The sequence below is a fragment of the Lethenteron reissneri genome, chromosome 27 (assembly GCF_015708825.2).
Source record: "Lethenteron reissneri isolate LAM-NWPU_2019-01 chromosome 27, ASM1570882v1, whole genome shotgun sequence".
NCBI classification, from domain to species: Eukaryota; Metazoa; Chordata; class Hyperoartia; order Petromyzontiformes; family Petromyzontidae; genus Lethenteron; species Lethenteron reissneri.
The window spans coordinates 4,033,029-4,053,914 of NC_083805.1; the positions used below are offsets into that span (position 1 = coordinate 4,033,029).

The 20,886-nt window shown below is 53.1% G+C and overlaps 1 protein-coding gene across 2 annotated transcripts in view; it reads right to left on the bottom strand.

Annotated features, from left to right (window-relative positions):
- Nucleotides 1-10,992, bottom strand: part of LOC133348389 (SH2B adapter protein 1-like) — a 94,306-nt gene extending 83,314 nt beyond the window's left edge. The window contains exon 1 of one of the 2 annotated variants that reach the window (XM_061561168.1): nucleotides 10,245-10,992. The gene's annotated coding sequence lies outside the window, so the exon portion shown is untranslated. The remainder of the gene's footprint in view (nucleotides 1-10,244) is intronic. The other variant, XM_061561166.1, reaches the window with a different exon arrangement.
- Nucleotides 10,993-20,886: the final 9,894 nt, after the last annotated feature.

Consider the following 20,886-nt stretch of genomic DNA (forward strand, 5'->3'; position numbering starts at 1 on the left):
CGGAGGGAGCTGGTAGGAACGTTGGGTTGCTCGGTCAATGGCCAGGGTCAACGGCGGCGTGGTGTATTCCGCAAATATGCCCGACTGTGAGGGCGGGCACAAGCCGGCGTGAGTAGGTTAAACGTTGAGTTTTATAAGGGCACCACGAGGTGACCAGCCCCTCCCCACCCAGCCCCACCCCTCCCACCCCCCACCCAGCCCCACCCCTCCCACCCCCCACCCAGCCCCACCATCCCCACCCAGCCCCTCCCCACCCAGCCCCTCCCCACCCTCCCCACCCAGCCCCTCCCCACCCAGCCCCTCCCCTCCCCACCCAGCCCCTCCCTCCCCACCCAGCCCCTCCCTGCACGACGGACACAATAATCCCCTGTGGGCTGGTGTAACCAGGAGGTTCCTACCAGTATTACCCACAATGTACCACACTCTGCCTGGGTGTGACTCCTGAATCCTCGTGCAAGGGAGGATCGAGCCACCGGAGAGTGACAGGGGAGCAAAACGCCATCGTTGTACTCTACTTCTATGCTCCCCGCCGTCACCAACACGCATTGACCAGCGAGGTGAAGTATGGCCACCAACAACACCTCAATGGAATTTTTAAAAAGAGGAGTTAAAAGCCCGTAACCTGTTACACATATTGTGTTGTGTTGTTCCATAATATAAAAATAAATTAAATGTTCATCCCATGAATATCGCATGAAAAGGCCGAACTCGCAACCCCGCAAGCCTCTCGCTGCATTCCCTTAAAAGGCAAAAAGTGGCCCCGGGGGCGGGGGGGAGGGAGGGGGCAGAGTGGGGGGGGGGGCAGCGTGGGGGGGGGGGTGAAGAGGAAACGGAGGCGGATTGTGGTGGAGGGGGGGGGGGAGGGGTTGTGGGGTGGGGGCTGTGGGGGATGGGAGGGGGCGGGTTTGGGGGGTGGGGGAATTGGAGGTGGTGGGGGGGGGGGCTCTTCCTAGAAAGAGTCGACAGATTTGCTGCTGCTGCTGCTGCTGCTGCTCAGGATGTGTGGCTATGATTGTGCTGTTGTCATTGCGCTGATGATAGTGCAGTTGATGATGATGTTGAGAGTGCTACTACTGCTGCTGATGATTATTATAATAATGCTGCTACTGATTACAGGACTGTACTGCTATTGCGTACAGCTGATGATGAGAATACTGCTGATGATGATGATTATTATAATAATGCTGCTACTGATTACAGGACTGTACTACTATTGCGTACAGCTGATGATGAGAATACTGCTGCTACTGCTGCTGCTGATGATTATAATAATGCTGCTACTGATTACAGGACTGTACTGCTATTGCGTACAGCTGATGATGATGAGATTACTTCTGCTACTTCTGCTGCTACTAGTTAGTTTGCAAGTTCACCACAGGTAGAGTAAGTGGTCAATGCAGTAACTTTAACTTAATTCCTCGCTAAAATGTTTCAATTTGGGGTTTGAACATTTTAAACACCTCCTGTTTAATTTCCAGTAAGGGTAAAACCTATTCTTATGTTTCATACAATGCCGTTACCGTTAATAGCACCCTACTAGCTATTGCTGATGAGACTATTCCCAGTGAAACGTGGAACGTTAGTGCCAACGTCGTGACGACTCCGACTGCCTTACTGCGGCGATGCCACTTGAGTTGACCCCTTCCTGTTACAATTGCCAACGCTGCAATGAACATAATTTCAGGCAGCGTTGATGCTCCCACGTCGTTTAGATCGATCTTAGAAGCCGCGTGGGGATTTGAACCTGGATAGAGCCCAACCACCGCATACCCAGCCACCACATGCCCCAGACACCGCATGCCCCCAAGCAGCTTCTGTTTGGCCGCATAGAGGGAGGCTAAACGGGCACGGCACGGGCTGGAGAAGAGATGGAGCTGATGCGGTACGGGAGGATGTGGAGCTGAGTGGACTTGACGATGACCGGTACCAGCGGTGTCAAGATCGGTCTCTGTGGAGGAGGAGGAGGCTCGTGAAGGACGCTGCTGCTGCTGCTGGGCAATTGGAGACAGTCGACCTCCAGCAACAACGACGGAGGGCAGAGGAGTGACGCTCACAACAACGAGCAGAGCGCCGGGCGGTTAAAATTCAGCAAGTTGGCACAAGTAGGGGGTACAGCTGGTGTGCATCTATACCGGTCATCTCAGTCGGCCAACTCGTGGCACCTGCTGGGTCTGTCCCGAGACCTCCTCCTGTCAGCAGCGAGCCATCGACACGTCACGTGATAGCCTCAAAGTGCACCTAGCCTGGCACGGGCGCCGTCACCGTCACTTCGTGGCGGGTATTATTGGTGTTGCTATGTGTCCATAAGCATACTGTCGCGTGCCTACAGAACACGTGCACATTGTAGTCTAAGTACTTGCAGTCTCTATACAATACACGTGTATACCGCAGTGCATGCATTACTTAACCAACAGTACACTTTATATTGCAGTATAGACACGTGTGTGTACTACTTGTGAATACTGCTTGTGTGTCTACAGTGTGTGGAGAGCGGTGGCGCAATAGTTAGCGCACTGCGCTTCGAACGCGGCGATCCGGGTTCGATTCCCGCCCACGACCGATAACAGTGGGCGAACATTTAAACCGGTCCTGTGCCTCCCCTAGGTCGACTCAGCCTCTCGGGGAGACAAAGGCGGCCGGGGATGGCGCTGGAACATCCACCCCCATCATGTGCCTCTCCGGCCTTCATAGGTGCTCGCTAACAGCACTTGCCCCAACAGCCTCTTCAATGCTACACGGGGGACCTTTGTCTTTGTGGTGTCGGCCCTTCATAGGTGCTCGCTAACAGCACTTGCCCCAACAGCCTGTTCAATGCTACACGGGGGACCTTTGTCTTTGTGGTGTCGGCCTTCATAGGTGCTCGCTAACAGCACTTACCCCAACAGCCTGTTCTATGCTACACAGGGGACCTTTGTCTTTGTGGTGTCGGCCTTCATAGGTGTTCGCTAACAGCACTTGCCCCAACAGCCTGTTCAATGCTACACGGGGGACCTTTGTCTTTGTGGTGTCGGCCATCATAGGTGCCAGTGGATTGCCATTGCAGTGCCTGCAATGGCAATCCACTGGGCAGCATACACACTTCACATATACACAGTATACACTCACACACACATACACAGTGCACTCTCTCACACGTTGACAGAGCACGTTGACAGCACACGTGCACATACTGTGCAGCTCGGCCTTTTGTGTATACAGTACACGCGAGCACGTGCTTAGGGCACGTTGGTTTTGGTCGTGGTTGGTTAGTTGGTGTGGTGGTGATGGTGGGTGGTGGTGATGGTGGGTGGTGGTTGGGTTGGGTGGATGGGTTGGGTGGTGGTGCCAGGAAGCCGAGCGAGTCGCGAGTCGGGGAGGGAGATTGCGATACGCGATTGGGAAACACCCCAGAGGCGCTTCGGGAGTCGTGGCGTCCCACACGTGCATGCAAGGGCCCTGGCTGCGCTGCCCTCAGTGACGGACTGTAGCGTCTGTGATAAAGGGGCCTCCAAATTCGTTTTAAAAACGTAAATATTAAAACGCACAAATGTTGAACTTGCGTAGTAAAGTGATTGTATTTTTTTTTTATTTTGCTATACGGCCGGATCATACGACAAATCGCTAACCTTAAAACACCCAGTCGTTCATAAAAGTTGAAGGCGGTATAGTACTATAGTAATAGAGCAAGTGCAGAATCACTGAACCGGAATTGATAGCTTGAAAGCATTTAGCGCAGGGGCCCTTCAAAGTGCGGGGCCCGTAGCTACATGTGTAGCTACTTGTTCCACATGGGGTCATCCGGAACTGGCTGCCCTTACCCTGCCCTGTACCGGTCACGCCTCGGCACGACTTCTCCTCGGCGTGCCTTGGCTTGCAATGCCCTTACCCTGCCCTGCGCTGCCTAGCCTTGCCCCCACTGCCTTGACCCCCCCCCCCCCACCACTGCCTTGACCCCCTCCCCCCACCGCCTCTGCTTTGACCCCCCATTCCCCGCCCTGTAGTGCCCCGCTCTTCCTTGCCTCGATATGCTTTGCTGATAAACCTGCCTCGGATCCTTAGAATGCCTTGCCCTGTTAATGCCCCCTCCTGGCCAGGCTTCTGATTTCAAGGCATTGCCATGGTCTATCCACGGCTGGATGGAGCCCCCCTCCCTCCCTCCCTCACCCAAACCACTGATACCAACACAAACATGGAGGGCATTAAACAAAAAGTTTAAAAAATTAATGGAACAATGAGATCGGAAGAATGCACAAACATTGCGTATAGATGGCATTGAGAGGCTGAAAGATGAACAAGTGGGAGAGAGAACACACGCAGCTTAGAGGTTATCGATCATATTGACTGTTCAGACAAATACGTGGGGCTTTGGTCGCTCGAAAGGATGATGGGACAATGGTCAATAATAATAATAATGTACTGGCTCAGGAAACAGAGCGATGAAATAATTTCGTGTGCAGGTGATGGGTGGAATGGGGAGGCCGTCATCCAGCAGTGGACTAACCATGGGCCTCCCCACGCTGTGAGAATCAGGGGGGGGGGGGGGTTACTGTATTTGCCCATACTTTACCAACACGCTGAGCAGTGCGGTTTGGTGAAGTCGGGGTTACATAGAGACGTGAGCATAGACGTTCGGTACAACAATGGAAGTTTGCTGCACTTGCCCTTCTGATGATCGTCGCGTGGCACTGTCCAACGGCCGGCTGGTTGCCCATAATCCGAGCACTATCCAGGCAAAAAAAAACCCTGCTTAGCTTTCCCTGATATTTCAGCTGCGGTTTGTACCCAAGTATATAAAACACAGGACTCTGACAAATCCAGACGCAGGAAGTTAAAATATCCTCCATGAATTTAATATAAAAAAGTAGGTTTTTTTTAAAGACAAGGAAGAAAAATATTGCATACGCATGAGATCCCCCGCCCGACCCCCCTCCCCCCGCTAATGCTTTCTAGCACGGGGTTTGTCCTCGGAAATGTTTCGTTCGCGATAACAACAACAACAAAAACCCCAACGGTAGCGTTCGCGTCAAGAGCCGCACAGGAAGCTTGCAAGTCGGTCGCCCGTGATGGGAAACGGGAGTTCGGATAGAAGAGAGAGCAGAGAGGGAGCACCCTCCAGGAGAGGGCGTGGGGGAAGGAGCCCTTTCTTAAATGTGTCCGAATGTTCTCTAGGGCGAGTACCCCCCCCAATGGCAACACTGCGTTATTCTAAAGCTCAGTTAGTTCATTGAATCGCCTGTTCGAGGGTTTTCGTGCCCCCCATGTTACAGGCGGACGGACGAAACGGACGCACATGGCGGGCAGAGCTAATGTGTACAATCGCTTTCAATACCCTCGCTGTAAATCATTAAAAAACAATATATGTACATTTTGATTTAAAGCTTTCGTGACTGCAGGGATTCATATTCTTGGTTCTTTCGGTAAAGTCACGTAGAAGGGAAACAATAAAATAATAAAAATATAAAACAATAAAATTATCACGACGTTTCAACTGCAACACAAGCAATCATCATCAGGTGTGAAATCCACAGCAAGAAAATGTCGTGATAATTTTATTGTTTTATATTTTTATTATTTTATTGTTTCCCTTCTACGTGACTTTACCGAAAGAACCAAGAATATAATATATGTGCACATACACACAGGAGAGGAGAGGAGTGGTGGCGCAGTAATATAATCATGCTGCGCTCCAAACCCCCCAATACAAGTTCGAATTCCCGGCCGCGGCGAACATCAGTGGCGCGTAATATCATCTGAACGGGTGCCCGGGTCGCCCGTTCGGGTCCTCTTCCAACCAACCCACACTGGCCAGCCACTGGCCAGCCAGCGTGGTTACGTTAGTCCAGAAGTCGGCAACATGAGGCTCTTTGAGGACTGCTTCGTGACCGTTATTCATTAAGGACCCACCGTCTTGTATTCACCACGGCATCGCAACTCTTGCAAGATTGAGGTTTTTTTTTACTACCGAATTTGAAAAAAAAATGTCTCTTCTAAGTTATTCTAGTTTCCGAACCCCTGTGATGGTCCCACCAGCAGTTCGTGGGGAAGTATGGTAAAGTAACCCACATAACTGACACGGTGTGGGGGAGGATTTCCAGCAGTTAATTGACAAAGTGGCTCAAAATATGAGAATAGGTTTTCTCATATTTTGGTACTGGCAAAGGAGGTCCCATGATGGCTCTAAATAGTTTTGTTTCTAAATGATAACGTGAAAAAAAATAAGTCAGAGTGCTCTCCGATCTTTAAAACACTTGTGAGCCCATGGTGGCAATTACACGTATCTATGACCGAAACCTAGTACGTCATATACCGTATATGTAGCAGTGGATCAAGAATGGCCGATGATGATGACGACACAAGCATCATACTGCCACGTGTGTGTGATTCCACGTTTTTTTTCCTTATCACAAATAATTACGATGTAATAAGAGTTCACGGTGATCACTTTTAACGAATGGAACCCAATGTGTAACTATCCTTACCTTCATATAAAAAAAAACCGTAAATTTCAAAGATTTTTTTTTTACTTACGTGAAACGGCTTAATTTAATATTGATCGTGATCCACATCAGGATTTTTTTTAAGCGGATCGATTTTGTGAAGGATCGATTCACGGATGATGAACGATGGGAACGACCCGCAGTCACGCATGATGAAGCCGGATGAAACTAAACGATCCATACCCACAAGTTTACATCCATCATGTTTTTTTTTAGCTGCGCGATACAACTAATGGGCAAATAATTTAGATGTTAGCAGTTGAACAATAATAGCAGTTACGTTGTCATTAAATTGTAATCGCTAAATACAATTTTCGCCGATGCCCACATAACCCCGAAGGCATCCCATTTCGTTTTGCTCTCAAAAGCTAAGCAGGATTTAGCCTGGATTTAGCCTGGATAGAGCCTGGATGGGCGACCACCAACCACCACCACCATGCACAAACCAGGTGTGATCGGCCGCTGCAGAACTACGTTATATGGGAAGCACAGGGACATTGCAGCAACATACATTGTTGTACTGAACTATGCTGTCATGTCTAGCTCATCGCCTCCACCATCTCCCAATGACGAGATTGGTGAAGCATGGACATTATATCCCCCAAGATCCGCATGGCATGTGGAGGCTTTCATCCAGCAGTGGAATTTACAAAGGGGAGAGAGCTGAACACATGTGAACAAAGACATCGCACAATGATCAGCAGGTATGGAGGGCAACAAAACATTAAATATGTGAATGTCACTTAGAAGAATGTGACTGTCACCAGGACTTTTTGTTTTTGGTCAAATGTCCTGCTTCGGGAAGATTATAGTGAATAATAATACTCTTGCTGCTGCTGTCGATGGTAGTGGTGATGTTGATGGTGTTTCCGATGATGATGTTGAAGGAGAAATTATACTACAACTGAATATTAATTATTGACGGACTAATCAGAGTTCAACTCTTATCGAAGTGTTTGTAACTTCTTTTATAATTCCAGAGTTCTCACTAAACTACCGTAATTAATATTTTATGGATGTGGTAAAAAAAAACCTCAAGGGCAAACGTGGCGTCGTGGGGAGGCCTTCAATCCCTTCATCCAGTAGTGGATTGATAACGGGGGCTAAGTTCAGCGATGGTAAACCCCGTCTCTCTCAAAGTAGAATGTCAGTTATGTTCAGAGTCCTATTTACCTTGAATGCCTCTACTTACAGAGTGCTGCAGAACAGGTGAACTTGATAAGGACAATGTAACGTATCAACAATGTGCCCGAGCAATAATGGTTAAATCAGCGAATGAACAACTGCTGTGACATGGTTCAGATATTCAGAAAGTGGAAATGAAACAAAAACTAAACGTACAAAGGTTCAATTTGGACTTAAAACTTTCGTGACTGCATGAATTCATACTCTATGATTCTCTCTGTAAAGTCACGTAGATAGAAAAAATAATAACAATAAAATAATGAAAAGAAAGTTAATATTTTATTGTTATTATTTTTGGTTCTTTCGGTAAAGTCACGTAGATAGAAAAAATAATAACAATAAAATAATGAAAATAAAGTTAATATTTTATTGTTATTATTTTTTCTATCTACGTGACTTTTCCGAAATAACCTATAATAAAAACAATACAATAATAAAATATTCACTTTATTTGTATTATTTGATTGTTATTGTTTTGTTTATATCTACGTGACTTTACCGAAAGAACCATAGAGTACAGAGGTTACTGAAGTTATTCACAGGCTACTGCCATTATAAGGTCGCACTAGTTACACACAAAGTGCTTGCCACATATCAGGCACACAACACCGTGCTGATCTCGCCATGGAGCATAAACTATCACGCGCACTCCGATCATCCTCACCGCGGAATTCGGCTGGACATTGAACAAAGTCGCTCTTGTCAGATGCGCTTCTGCGGCCGTCTGGAACGCTCTTCCTTCCGATATTAGGAAGCCACCGGAGCTATGCACTTTTAAACCATATAGATTGACAAACTAATTGCTTTAGAATAGTTGTTTTGTGTTTGCCGTCCTTTCCCCGAACCTCCGATTAGCACGGTTGGCTACGTACGGTGCGAAAGATGTTCAACATACAGTACATACATTTATTCGCACTGCTGAGAAAGATAAGGCGGGCTTGGGCAGTACAGGTCGCGAGAAAAGATGGACAAGAATAATGACGGAATAGGCGGCAAAGGAAATGGGAACCCGTCCTATTTTATGCGGGACGTTCGCCGTTGAGATGGAACAATTAAATCAGCTCGGGTTTAGGTGCAAGGTGGATTTATTTCATCGCAGGAAAGTGAGACACTGGCTGTGGCTTGGGCGGGCCTTCATGTAGCAGTGGATTCACCCTGGATGATGATGATTGATGAGCGACTTACGTCCATAACATTTTAACGCATCTCATAGTTAACCTTTGCACGTCTCCGAAGTTCAACATACATACACACGTAACCTTTGACTGATGAAAGAGTCACTGACAATTTCATAAGGGCAGAGTTTGGTAACATCCGATGTTTTCCAACCGTAAAAGGCATGAATATGATTATGGCGACGTCAGATGCTGCTGCTTATATTGAACTTCTTTCGCACCGTACGTAGCCAACCGCGCTAATCGAAGGTGCTCGTGATGAAGATGATGATGATGCCGCTGGTAATGGTTACGATGATCACGTTGATGGGACTGCTGCCGCTGATACGGCTTCCGATGATGATGATATTGATGATGGTGGTGATGCCTCCGTTGTGCCGTTGATAGTGGTGGTCATGATGATGATGTGACGATGACCTTAATGCACTAAGCTACACTGATGAACGATGATGCCCTTGCTGCTGCTGCTGCCACTGCCGCTAACGACGCCGCTGCCGATGGTGACGACGTTCCTCTTCCTTCGTCTCGCGTTTTGAGAAGAGAAGAAAAAGGGGCAACAGGCTACAATTGCATATACAACTTAAATAAACTTGTTATTTTATTTTGCAAGCAATTCCACGGCAGTATCCGCCGGTGGTCGCTGAGTAAAGTCCGCTTGTTCCAACAGAACACGCGCGTTGTGTCGGTTGGGCAGTCACGAGTGGTGGTGATAATGATGAAGATGTTGATGAAGATGATGATGATGAGGCTGATGAAGATGAAACTGCTGGGGGGTAAGGATGGAGGCACCGCCGCTTGAAAGGCCCCACAACCCGGAGCTGTAGAGGACTGCGTGGGTCGCTGTTGACGCGCACATTCAATTGCATAAGACGCGAGTGTGGCAATCCAATTGCGTCCCCAGCAAAAAAAAGTATCCGCGCAATTTCTTCTCCGTCTCCTCCTTTCATTTAACATCCTTCGCACAATTTTATATGCACAGCATAGGAACAACAACAACCACAAACAAACAATCCCCACGTGTGTTATATAGTTCACGCTGGGGGTCCCCCCCCCTTGCACAACCGGTCAAATGTGAACTTTACACGTGTTCCTTATGCACGTCATCATCCATGCCGCAGTAGTTCAACCGGTTTTGACACAACGGGGGGAGAGAGAGAGAGAGATAAAACAAATATGAAACCATCTCCGGTGAAGACAAAGCAGACAGAGGGGTAATATGGGAAGTCAATTTCCACGAAAGTCGATTTTTTTTCTTCCAAAAAAAACGTCAATGTTTGCGTGTTTAACTGCGTGCGTGCCGTTTTCGCACAAAGCGTTCGGGGAAAAAAAGAACAACGAAGTGACCAGCCACCCCCTCCCCTCCCCTCCCCACCAACACAGGTGCATTGCGTCTCTCCAGAGCACCTACCTGGCCACAGCACCTGTCTCTCGCCCGTCCGGTGCCCGTGCTCAATTGTAATCCCAGGTCTCCTCCTCCTCCTCCTGTCCCCGCGCGCGTCTCGCGGAGGACGAAGCCCTCCCACGGCCCGGCCCGCTCCAATGCGCCGCACAGATGGCAGGGGGATGGATGGAGAGGGGGGTGGGGGGGGGGGGTTTCTGTCCTCTTTAAAATTAATGAAACACACCTATTGTTTCCTCGCTCTCTCTCTCTGTCTCTTGTTTTCTCCGTTGTCTCTATCCATGTCGGGTTTGTCTTTTACGAGACCACCAGAAAACATTGGCGTCCACGTCAAACCACTACTCGTCTCCCTCCAGCTGCGATGCTGGCCTCTCTGCCAAAAGCTAAAACATCCTCTACTCTCTCGTACCAGCAGGCATCATTGGCATTTTTTAGTTTCGTTCGAAATAACGAAATTTAGTTTTTTGTCCGCCTTAACGCGGTCTATTTGAATACATAGACGATACGTGCGAAACACACTTTAAGAAACTTCCTCCCGCTGCGGCTATTCAATTCAACAGCTACGATCATTAATGTTCACGTGTTCACAAATAATTCCGTCACTCGATACCACCGCTGGCGGACTAACTACCCACTGAACACCCCGTCGCTTTGCCCGTCTCACTCTCCACGTGCAGAGAGAGACCACAACTGCCCGCCTGCCCCTGGCTTTCCACGACTGCCACAGATGCGCGCTTCTTGTCACCCTCCACCGCACGTGGGCAGGGGTGGGTTGACTGTGAGTGGGGGGGGGCAGACAGAAGTCGCCGCTGATGTTGGTGGAAGCGGCGGTGGGTGATGCTTACGTCCCCCCCCCCACCCCCATCGTAGACGGCATCGGGCGCAAACTTCGCGAGCTGTGGTCCACCACCTCCACGCTTTCCTCCCTCCCCCCCCACCGCCGCCTCTCCGCCCTGACGTCACGGCTTCCTTCGCGACCACAACACGTGGCCTGTGGGTCTGGGTGTGCAGTCGCACTGTCCCGTCTCACTGTCCGCGTGTGGAGCGCAGACGCACGTGGTTTGGTGGAGCGCGGGGGAAACGTTGGTGCGGTGAAAGTTGGTGCTGTGATAGTTGGTGCTGTGAAAGTTGGTGCGGTGCAAGTTGGTGCGGTAAAAGTTGGCGCGGTGAAATTTGGTGCGGTGAAAGTTGGTGCGGTGAAACGTTGGTGCGGTGAAAGTTGGTGCGGTGGAATTTGGTGCGGTGTAACGTTAGTGCGGTGAAATTTGGTGCGGTGAAAGTTGGTGCGGTGAAAATTGGCGCGTTGAAAGTTGGCGCGGTGCAAGTCGGCGCGGTGCAAGTCGGCGCGGTGCAAGTCGGCGCGGTGAAAGTCGGCGCGGTGAAAGTCGGCGCGGTGAAAGTCGGCGCGGTGAAAGTCGGCGCGGTGAAAGTCGGCGCGGTGAAAGTCGGCGCGGTGAAAGTCGGCGCGGTGAAAGTCGGCGCGGTGAAAGTCGGCGCGGTGAAAGTCGGCGCGGTGAAAGTCGGCGCGGTGAAAGTCGGCGCGGTGAAAGTCGGCGCGGTGAAAGTCGGCGCGGTGAAAGTCGGCGCGGTGAAAGTCGGCGCGGTGAAAGTCGGCGCGGTGAAAGTCGGCGCGGCGCGGTGAAAGTCGGCGCGGTGAAAGTCGGCGCGGTGAAAGTCGGCGCGGTGAAAGTCGGCGCGGTGAAAGTCGGCGCGGGTGAAAGTCGGCGCGGTGAAAGTCGGCGCGGTGAAAGTCGGCGCGGTGAAAGTCGGCGCGGTGAAAGTCGGCGCGGTGAAAGTCGGCGCGGTGAAAGTCGGCGCGGTGAAAGTCGGCGCGGTGGAAAGTCGGCGGTGGAAGTCGGCGCGTGGTGGAAGTCGGCGCGGTGGAAAGTCGGCGCGGTGGAAGTCGGCGCGGTGGAAGTCGGCGCGGTGGAAGTCGGCGCGGTGGAAGTCGGCGCGGTGGAAGTCGGCGCGGTGGAAGTCGGCGCGGTGGAAGTCGGCGCGGTGGAAGTCGGCGCGGTGGAAGTCGGCGCGGTGGAAGTCGGCGCGGTGGAAGTCGGCGCGGTGGAAGTCGGCGCGTGGTGGAAGTCGGCGCGGTGGAAGTCGGCGCGGTGGAAGTCGGCGCGTGGGGTGGAAGTCGGCGCGGTGGAAGTCGGCGCGGTGGAAGTCGGCGCGGTGAGAAGTCGGCGCGGTGGAAGTCGGCGCGGTGGAAGTCGGCGCGGTGGAAGTCGGCGCGGTGGAAGTCGGCGCGGTGGAAGTCGGCGCGTGGAAGTCTGCGCGGTGGAAGTTAGGCGCGGTGGAAGTCGGCGCGGTGGAAGTCGCGCGGTGGAAGTCGGCGCGGTGGAAGTCGGCGCGGTGGAAGGTCGGCGCGGTTGGAAGTCGGCGCGGGTGGAAGTCGGCGCGGTGGAAGTCGGCGCGGTGGAAGTCGGCGCGGTGGAAGTCGGCGCGGGGGGAAAGTCGGCGCGTGGAAGTCGGCGCGGTGGAAGTCGGCGCGGTGGAAGTCGGCGCGGTGGAAGTCGGCGCGGTGGAAGTCGGCGCGGTGGAAGTCGGCGCGGTGGAAGTCGGCGCGGTGGAAGTCGGCGCGGTGGAAGTCGGCGCGGTGGAAGTCGGCGCGGTGGAAGTCGGCGCGGTGGAAGTCGGCGCGGTGGAAGTCGGCGCGGTGGAAGTCGGCGCGGTGGAAGTCGGCGCGGTGGAAGTCGGCGCGGTGGAAGTCGGCGCGGTGGAAGTCGGCGCGGTGGAAGTCGGCGCGGTGGAAGTCGGCGCGGTGGAAGTCGGCGCGGTGGAAGTCGGCGCGGTGGAAGTCGGCGCGGTGGAAGTCGGCGCGGTGGAAGTCGGCGCGGTGGAAGTCGGCGCGGTGGAAGTCGGCGCGGGGGAAGTCGGCGCGGTGGAAGTCGGCGCGGTGGAAGTCGGCGCGGTGGAAGTCGGCGCGGTGGAAGTCGGCGCGGGGGAAGTCGGCGCGGTGGAAGTCGGCGCGGTGGAAGTCGGCGCGGTGGAAGTCGGCGCGGTGGAAGTCGGCGCGGTGGAAGTCGGCGCGGTGGGAAGTCGGCGCGGTGGAAGTCGCCGTGGAAGTCGGCGCGGTGGAAGTCGGCGCGGTGGAAGTCGGCGCGGTGGAAGTCGGCGCGGTGGAAGTCGGCGCGGGTGGAAGTCGGCGCGGTGGAAGTCGGCGCGGGTGGAAGTCGGCGCGGTGGAAGTCGGCGCGGGTGGAAGTCGGCGCGGTGGAAGTCGGCGCGGGTGGAAGTCGGCGCTGGTGGAAGTCGGCGCGGGGAAGTCGGCGCGGTGGAAGTCGGCGCGGTGGAAGTCGGCGCGGTGGAAGTCGGCGCGGTGGAAGTCGGCGCGGTGGGAAGTCGGCGCGGTGGAAGTCGGCGCGGTGGAAGTCGGCGCGGTGGAAGTCGGCGCGGTGGAAGTCGGCGCGGTGGAAGTCGGCGCGGTGGAAGTCGGCGCGGGTGGAAGTCGGCGCGGTGGAAGTCGGAGCGTGGTGGAAGTCGGCGGTGGAAGTCGGCGCGGTGGAAGTCGGCGCGGTGGAAGTCGGCGCGGTTGGAAGTCGGCGCGGTGGAAGTCGGCGCGGTGGAAGTCGGCGCGGTGGAAGTCGGCGCGGTGGAAGTCGGCGCGGTGGAAGTCGGCGCGGTGGAGTCGGCGGTGGTGGAAGTCGGCGCGGTGGAAGTCGGCGCGGTGGAAGTCGGCGCGGTGGAAGTCGGCGCGGTGGAAGTCGGCGCGGTGGAAGTCGGCGCGGTGGAAGTCGGCGCGGGTGGAAGTCGGGCGCGGTGGAAGTCGGCGCGGTGGAAGTCGGCGCGGTGGAAGTCGGCGCGGTGGAAGTCGGCGCGGTGGAAGTCGGCGCGGTGGAAGTCGGCGCGGTGGAAGTCGGCGCGGTGGAAGTCGGCGCGGTGGAAGTCGGCGCGGGGGGTGGAAGTCGGCGCGGTGGAAGTCGGCGCGGTGGAAGTCGGCGCGGTGGAAGTCGGCGCGGTGGAAGTCGGCGCGGTGGAAGTCGGCGCGGTGGAAGTCGGCGCGGTGGAAGTCGGCGCGGTGGAAGTCGGCGCGGTGGAAGTCGGCGCGGTGGAAGTCGGCGCGGTGGAAGTCGGCGCGGTGGAGGCTGGAAGTCGGCGCGGTGGAAGTCGGCGCGGTGGAAGTCGGCGCGGTGGAAGTCGGCGCGGTGGAAGTCGGCGCGGTGGAAGTCGGCGCGGTGGAAGTCGGCGCGGTGTAACGTTGGCGCGGTGAAACGTTGGCGCGGTGAAACGTTGGCGCGGTGAAACGTTGGCGCGGTGAAAGTCGGCGCGGTGAAAGTCGGCGCGGTGCAAGTCGGCGCGGTGCAAGTCGGCGCGGTGCAAGTCGGCGCGGTGCAAGTCGGCGCGGTGCAAGTCGGCGCGGTGCAAGTCGGCGCGGTGAAAGTCGGCGCGGTGCAAGTCGGCTCGGTGCAAGTCGGTTCGGTGCAAGTTTGTGCGGTGAAAGTTGGTGCGGTGAAAGTTGGTGCGGTGAAAGTTGGTGCGGTGAAAGTTGGTGCGGTGAAAGTTAATGCGGTGAAAGTTGACGCGGTGAAAGTTAGTGCGCCCCACTGCGTTAAGAACCCCGACCCCCCCGCTGCCTCCCCCCGCTCCAAGTTCGATTCCCACTCTCATCGACATATTCATAACGAGTGCCAAATATTTGCAATCGGTCCTGGGAGGTTGGCCTCTCTTCTCCCCTTCACGTTGGACACGACCTCAAATGAGTCGCCTGTGCCGTGTGTCGTAAAACATCGCCCACTGGAGGGAAGACAAAGGCTGCCGGGCCACAGTTATTTGACACACCGCACCCCCCCCCCCGGCCTTCACAGGCCTTCGCCGACAGCACTTGCCCCGGCAGGCTGTTTGAAGGCTTAAATACCGAGGGACCTTTGTCTTTTTGTGTGGCATCAACACGCGTCCAGACTGCCTCGATGCATAATGCCGCCACGCTTCGGTTTGTGACTCCGCTGCCGTCCATTCAGCACCGTCAAGTACTCGTTTAGTCCTTGGGTGTCTCATGCGTACTTGTGCTCAACGACAGTGCTGTCTTGCGTGTGTGTACCGTGTTGTCATAGCTCTTCGTAGTCAAACACGTCTTAAGCGGGTGACAACTCGTGACCTCTGGGGTTTACGCGCCGTTTGCAAGAGTGACCCGAATCACCGTCATGACTGGTTCGTATTGTCTCGCTCCCACCGTTTCGTTTTTGTTGCCACGTGTGCACAGTTTGTTGGTCTTGACTACTAAGTCATCTGTACTGTTGCGTACTGTGTGTCTCGCATGTTACTGCCTCGCGTGTAGCACTTTGCACTCATCGTCTTGGTTCTTTCGGTAAAGTCACGTAGAATGGAAATAATAAAAATAAAACATAATAAAATAATTCTCACGACGTTGTCTGGTTGTCTCATGCGTACTCGCACGTAATCCCAACTGGAGTAGTTTGCAGGGATTTGATTATCATTCTGATTGTTGGCCAATACCAGTGACATTGTGTTTTTCTTTGTTATAAAAACTGAGAACACCCAGAGGAAACCCATGCAGGAGAGGGGAGAACGGCGCTAGCTCCAGACAGAAACGTACCAGAGTCGGGAATCAAACGCATGTCTTTCTTGTTCCTGAAAATCCATATTTAGTGGGAAACCTTTAAATACAAAATGTGACACTTTTGTTGTTGTTGTATCATTGGCGCTCCGTTTTTCTTCATTCCCCGTTTTGATGACCTCGCTCGGTTCACTCGTAGCACGCTGCTCTTGAACTCTACCCAAAACATTCCCCTTGCAAAATAACGTACATTCAATTCAATGGGGGCTCTAATCTGATGTTTTTAATGTCTTTGCAATTCACTGATACAGCGCTGTATATTATTATAATATCCACAGCATAATTAATTTTGCGGAAACTCTCCGAAAAAAAATACCAAATGGCAAGTGTAATTTCTATTATTATTCTATTATTTCTTATTATTTATTTTTTACCTACGTGACTTTACCGAAAAACCTAAGAGTATGAATCCTTGCAGTCACGAAAGCTTCGAATCTAGAAGTAACGAATGTGGTTGGAGGCAAGCACCCCCCAGGAACTGAGAGTCAAATTGAGAAAGAGATGGTTTGAAATGATAAACCACGATATGAAGGAATGTGGGGTGGACATGCAAGGCCCAGGCCAGGAATGAGGACTAAGAAAGCAGAAACTCCGATTGAGTGGAGAGAGAAACATTCCTGCGGAGGGAGCTGGTAGGAACGTTGGGTTGCTCGGTCAATGGCCAGGGTCAACGGCGGCGTGATGTATTCCGCAAATATGCCCGACTGTGAGGGCGGGCACAAGCCGGCGTGAGTAGGTTAAACGTTGAGTTTTATAAGGGCACCACGGGGTGACTAGCCCCTCCCCACCCACCCCCCACCCAGCCCCACCCTCCCCACCCAGCCCCTCCCCACCTTTCCTCTCCCCACCCAGCCCCTCCCCACCCAGCCCCTCCCTGCACGACGGACACAATAATCCCCTGTGAGCTGGTGTAACCAGGAGGTTCCTACCAGAGAAACACATTCAGAAAAGGTGAAGTTGAATTGCCTGTTTGTTGCTACGTCTTTATATATTTGCTACGCGTTATATACATGTTGATATATGCCGCGACGTGCAACACACTTACAATTCACACTCCACTTATGAGAGCACCACTCGGCACAGCTAAATAAATTAAAATAAACAATTCCATTATGAATATCTAGAGTATGGTAAATATATAAAAGATAAACTACGCGTTCACCCGTCGTTCATCCGGGTCGCCCGTGCAAATGAGTGCAAACAAATCATCACAGGAAATGGGCACCGATTAACAAAAACAGGGCCAATCTATTTGAGACAAGTTGAAACAAAAGCAGCGCCCATTCTACATCAAAGCAACTGCTCATTCCCACTTTTCCGAGTGCGGGGCCGGTAACTACGGTAAATGTTATAAAGGGGCACTAGATAAAAACACGCATTAATGCAGTAACTTGATTCCTTGCAAAAGGTCTCTATTTGGTGTTTGAACATCTTAACACCTCCAGTTTTATTGTCAGAAAGGGTTCAACCCTATTAGTGATACTGGCAAAAGATCCCATTCATGTCTGAATTGGTCTGTAATAAGGTAAGGCACTGATAAGGAGGTCGACATGCATGAAATAACAAAGATGATCCATTGTGTTAGGGGTTTTTTTCCCCGCACTCAATATTTAACACATTCCTGCGGAGGGAGCTGGTAGTAACTTTGGGTTGCTCGGTCAATGGCCAGGGTCAACGGCGGCGTGGTGTATTCCGCAAATATGCCCGACTGTGAGGGCGGGCACAAGCCGGCGTGAGTAGGTTAAACGTTGAGTTTTATAAGGGCACCACGGGGAGACCAGCCCCTCCCCATCCAGCCCCACCCCTCCTACCCCCCACCCTCCCAACCCAGCCCCTCCCCACCCTCCCCAACCAGCTCCTCCCCACCCTCTCCACCCAGCTCTCCACCCTCCCCTCTCCACCCAGCCCCACCCCTCCCAACCCAGCCCCACCCTCCCCCTCCCCACCCAGCCCCTCCCCACCCTCCCCTCTCCACCCAGCCCGACCCCTCCCATTTTTGGATGCACGACGGACGGACGGACACAATAATCCCCTGTGGGCTGGTGGAACCAGGCGATTCCTACCAATAAAAGAGCCTCAAATTAATCGTGAACAACGTCATAAAGCAGCCCGCTCACGGCTGCAGAGAATTAGGTTCGACACTTGTCCATCAGCTTCATCGTAACTCGGGCCACGATGAATTCACATGCCGCCAAATAGTTTCTTGCACGAGATGCGATACACGCACACCACACACCACACGCACACGAGGTTTGGCCATGAATTGCCAGGTCTGGGCTGTGTACTCAGTAGGTCGACTCAGCGTTAAATATTGGGAGAGAGAAAATATTGGGCGAGGCAAAGGCGGGTGCTGTTGGTTTTGTGACTCGGTGAATTCGGACGGCGATTCCATTCAAGACGATATTATTTTTTTCCCCCACATTGTCGTGAAGACAGCGCCCTCTCGTGTCCACGTTGACGCGAAATCGTCTACTGACTCGGCACAAGCCCTCCCCGTGAGCCACGTGCAGATAACAACGTGCCCCCCCCCCGCGCGCCCCACTCTGAATCTCTGGCAACGCCCCCTGTGAAAACAGCCGCTGCTCCGTGCAGTTCAGTGCCTTGTGAAAGACCCGAACGCACAAGATCCTTGGGGTTTGGTCTTCCACGAGGCGTTCTCACGGGTCCACCCTAAACCTCGTCCGGTGACAATGCGGGTGACACCTGATGCACAAAGGGGCCGTCCATAAATGACGTCACGAGATTTTGGACGATTTTTGACCTCCCCCCTTTCGTCACACGGCGTCACAAAAAGTCAGACCCCCCCCCCCTCAAATATGACGTCACAAAGCTCTGCCCCCCCCCCAAATAAAACATGCTTCAAATCGCTTTAAACTATTGTCATTGTAGTGCGTATTTAATGTACTCTGATGTTGTATGAGAAAACATTTATTAAAAAGTATTTAATTAAGTAGAACGTGTTGTCTATCTGTATTTAGAGTTGCGCATTTTTACGTGACGTCACATTTCTCAAACCCCCCTCCCCTCGTCACACATCGTCACAAATGTCTGACCCCGCCCCCACCCCCCCTAGGTGCGTGACGTCATTTATGGACGGCCCCAAATGGAAATGTAATTTTAAAAAAACCTCTCCAGTCGTGTGCGGCTGTGGTCATCCGGAACTCGACCGCACAACGCGTGACGAGGCAATGCTCCGATCCACAAATACTGCTTCCGATTCGCTTAGGCTGCCTTTGACCACGTGAATGTGAAATTGCAGTTGTCGCTCTGCACGTCCATCAGCCGTACGGAAGAAGAAGAATTCGACTTGCGCCTTCTTCGAATCAGAATATCGATTTGTACCGGAGGAATCCGATGAGCGGTGAAGCTCTTTTCACAGACGTACAGGAGGGGTGGGGTCAGTATACCGTCCGCTTTGCCTCGTTAGATTTGTGCATTTGCATGAATAAAAAAAACTAATCGATATCCCCCCCACCCACCCCTCCTCAATTCACGATTCGTTTAATCAATAAACCTTAAGACGTGATTACAGCTTAAATCGTCCGTGGACCAGAAGCAACGGACAGATGCTCTTGTTTTCTTCACCGACTGCGGCGCGTATCCGCGAGCTATGGTCCACTCCCCCCCCGTGCTATTGTCTGCAGCTTCCGGGAACGAGTCGCTGTTGGCAAATGCCACTCAGACAGAAGCTGTTCGATAACGAATCAGACACAAGCTGTACAACATTTATTTCTTTTTTTGGGGAGTGTTATATCATGCAAATGTGCGTCGTTTAATCCGCTACCACCCGACACAGTCAATTATTAAGGTTTTCTTACGTAAGCAAAACGTACCGGTTGCTGCTTCAGCACACCGGCGTGTTTGGGCGAGTAACCCCACAACATTTATATTCGTTTTCGCAAGGTGATTGATTTACAAACCAGATTCGTCGGGCCATTAGGCCAGAACTGTGAAGAAAGTCTTCCCGTGTCGGTCTTTAAATAGAGGAGCAAAGACGGTGTCACAACTGCGAGACAAACATGTGCGAAGGCCGGACACACGCAGTGGTCCACTGCCACCACCCGTAGACTTCACGTTGCACTGGAAGTTGCTTTTGTGGCCAGGACTTTACGTGAAGGAATGACACAAATGCAACAGTTTTCTCATTGAAAATAGGTGAATTTCAAAATATCACTGTGCTGGTCACAAAAGCAAAGTTTGTTAGGAATAATAGCGATTTTCTGTACTTTTGACGCATAAGCAATTAGAAAATAACACTACCCAGGAACAAAAAATATATTTTGTTACACAGTGATTTGATCGCATACCGTGTCAACCCACACGGTTTACCGCCATATTATTATTGTACAGGGACATTGAGATTTCAGGTCCATATGGCGGTACAGCCGTTTCAATGCGGGCAAAACAATTGTTTTGGGGTCTATTTTGTGTGTTTCTGCCGTGCGGTGATGGGGGGCATTGTAGGAGGAACGTTGAGATTTAATTTAAAGGGCGCACGGGGTGACCAGTAAAGTGTGAATTGTATGAAGAAACAATAGGATTGAGCCTTTCTGGAAATGCAACGGGGGGGGGGGGGGGTTGGAGGGGGGAGAGTTGGCGGGGGGGGTTGGAGGGGAGTTGGTGGGTGGGGGGTTGGTGGAGGGGGGAGTTGGTGGGCGGGGAGAGTTTGCGGGGGGCGGGGTTAGTGGGGGGTGGAGAGGGGGGATTGGTGGGGGGGGGAGAGGGGGGTGGGTGGGGGGAGTTGGAGGGGGGTGGAGAGGGGGGTTTGGTGGGGGGGTTGACGGGGGGGGATGGAGGGGGGTGGAGAGGGGGGGTTGGTGGGGGGTGGGTGGGGGGAGTTGGAGGGGGGTGGAGAGGGGGGTTTGGTGGGGGGGGGGTTGGCGGGGGGGGGGGGTCGGAGGGGGGTGGAGAGGGGGGGTTGGCGGGGGGGTTGGAGGGGGGTGGATAGGGGGGGTTGGTGGGGGGGTTGATGGGGGGTGGGGGGAGTTGGAGGAGGGTGGAGAGGGGGGTTTGGTGGGGGGGGTGGAGGGGGGAGTTGTTGTGGGGGGGTTGGAGGGGGGTGGAGAGGGGGGGTTGG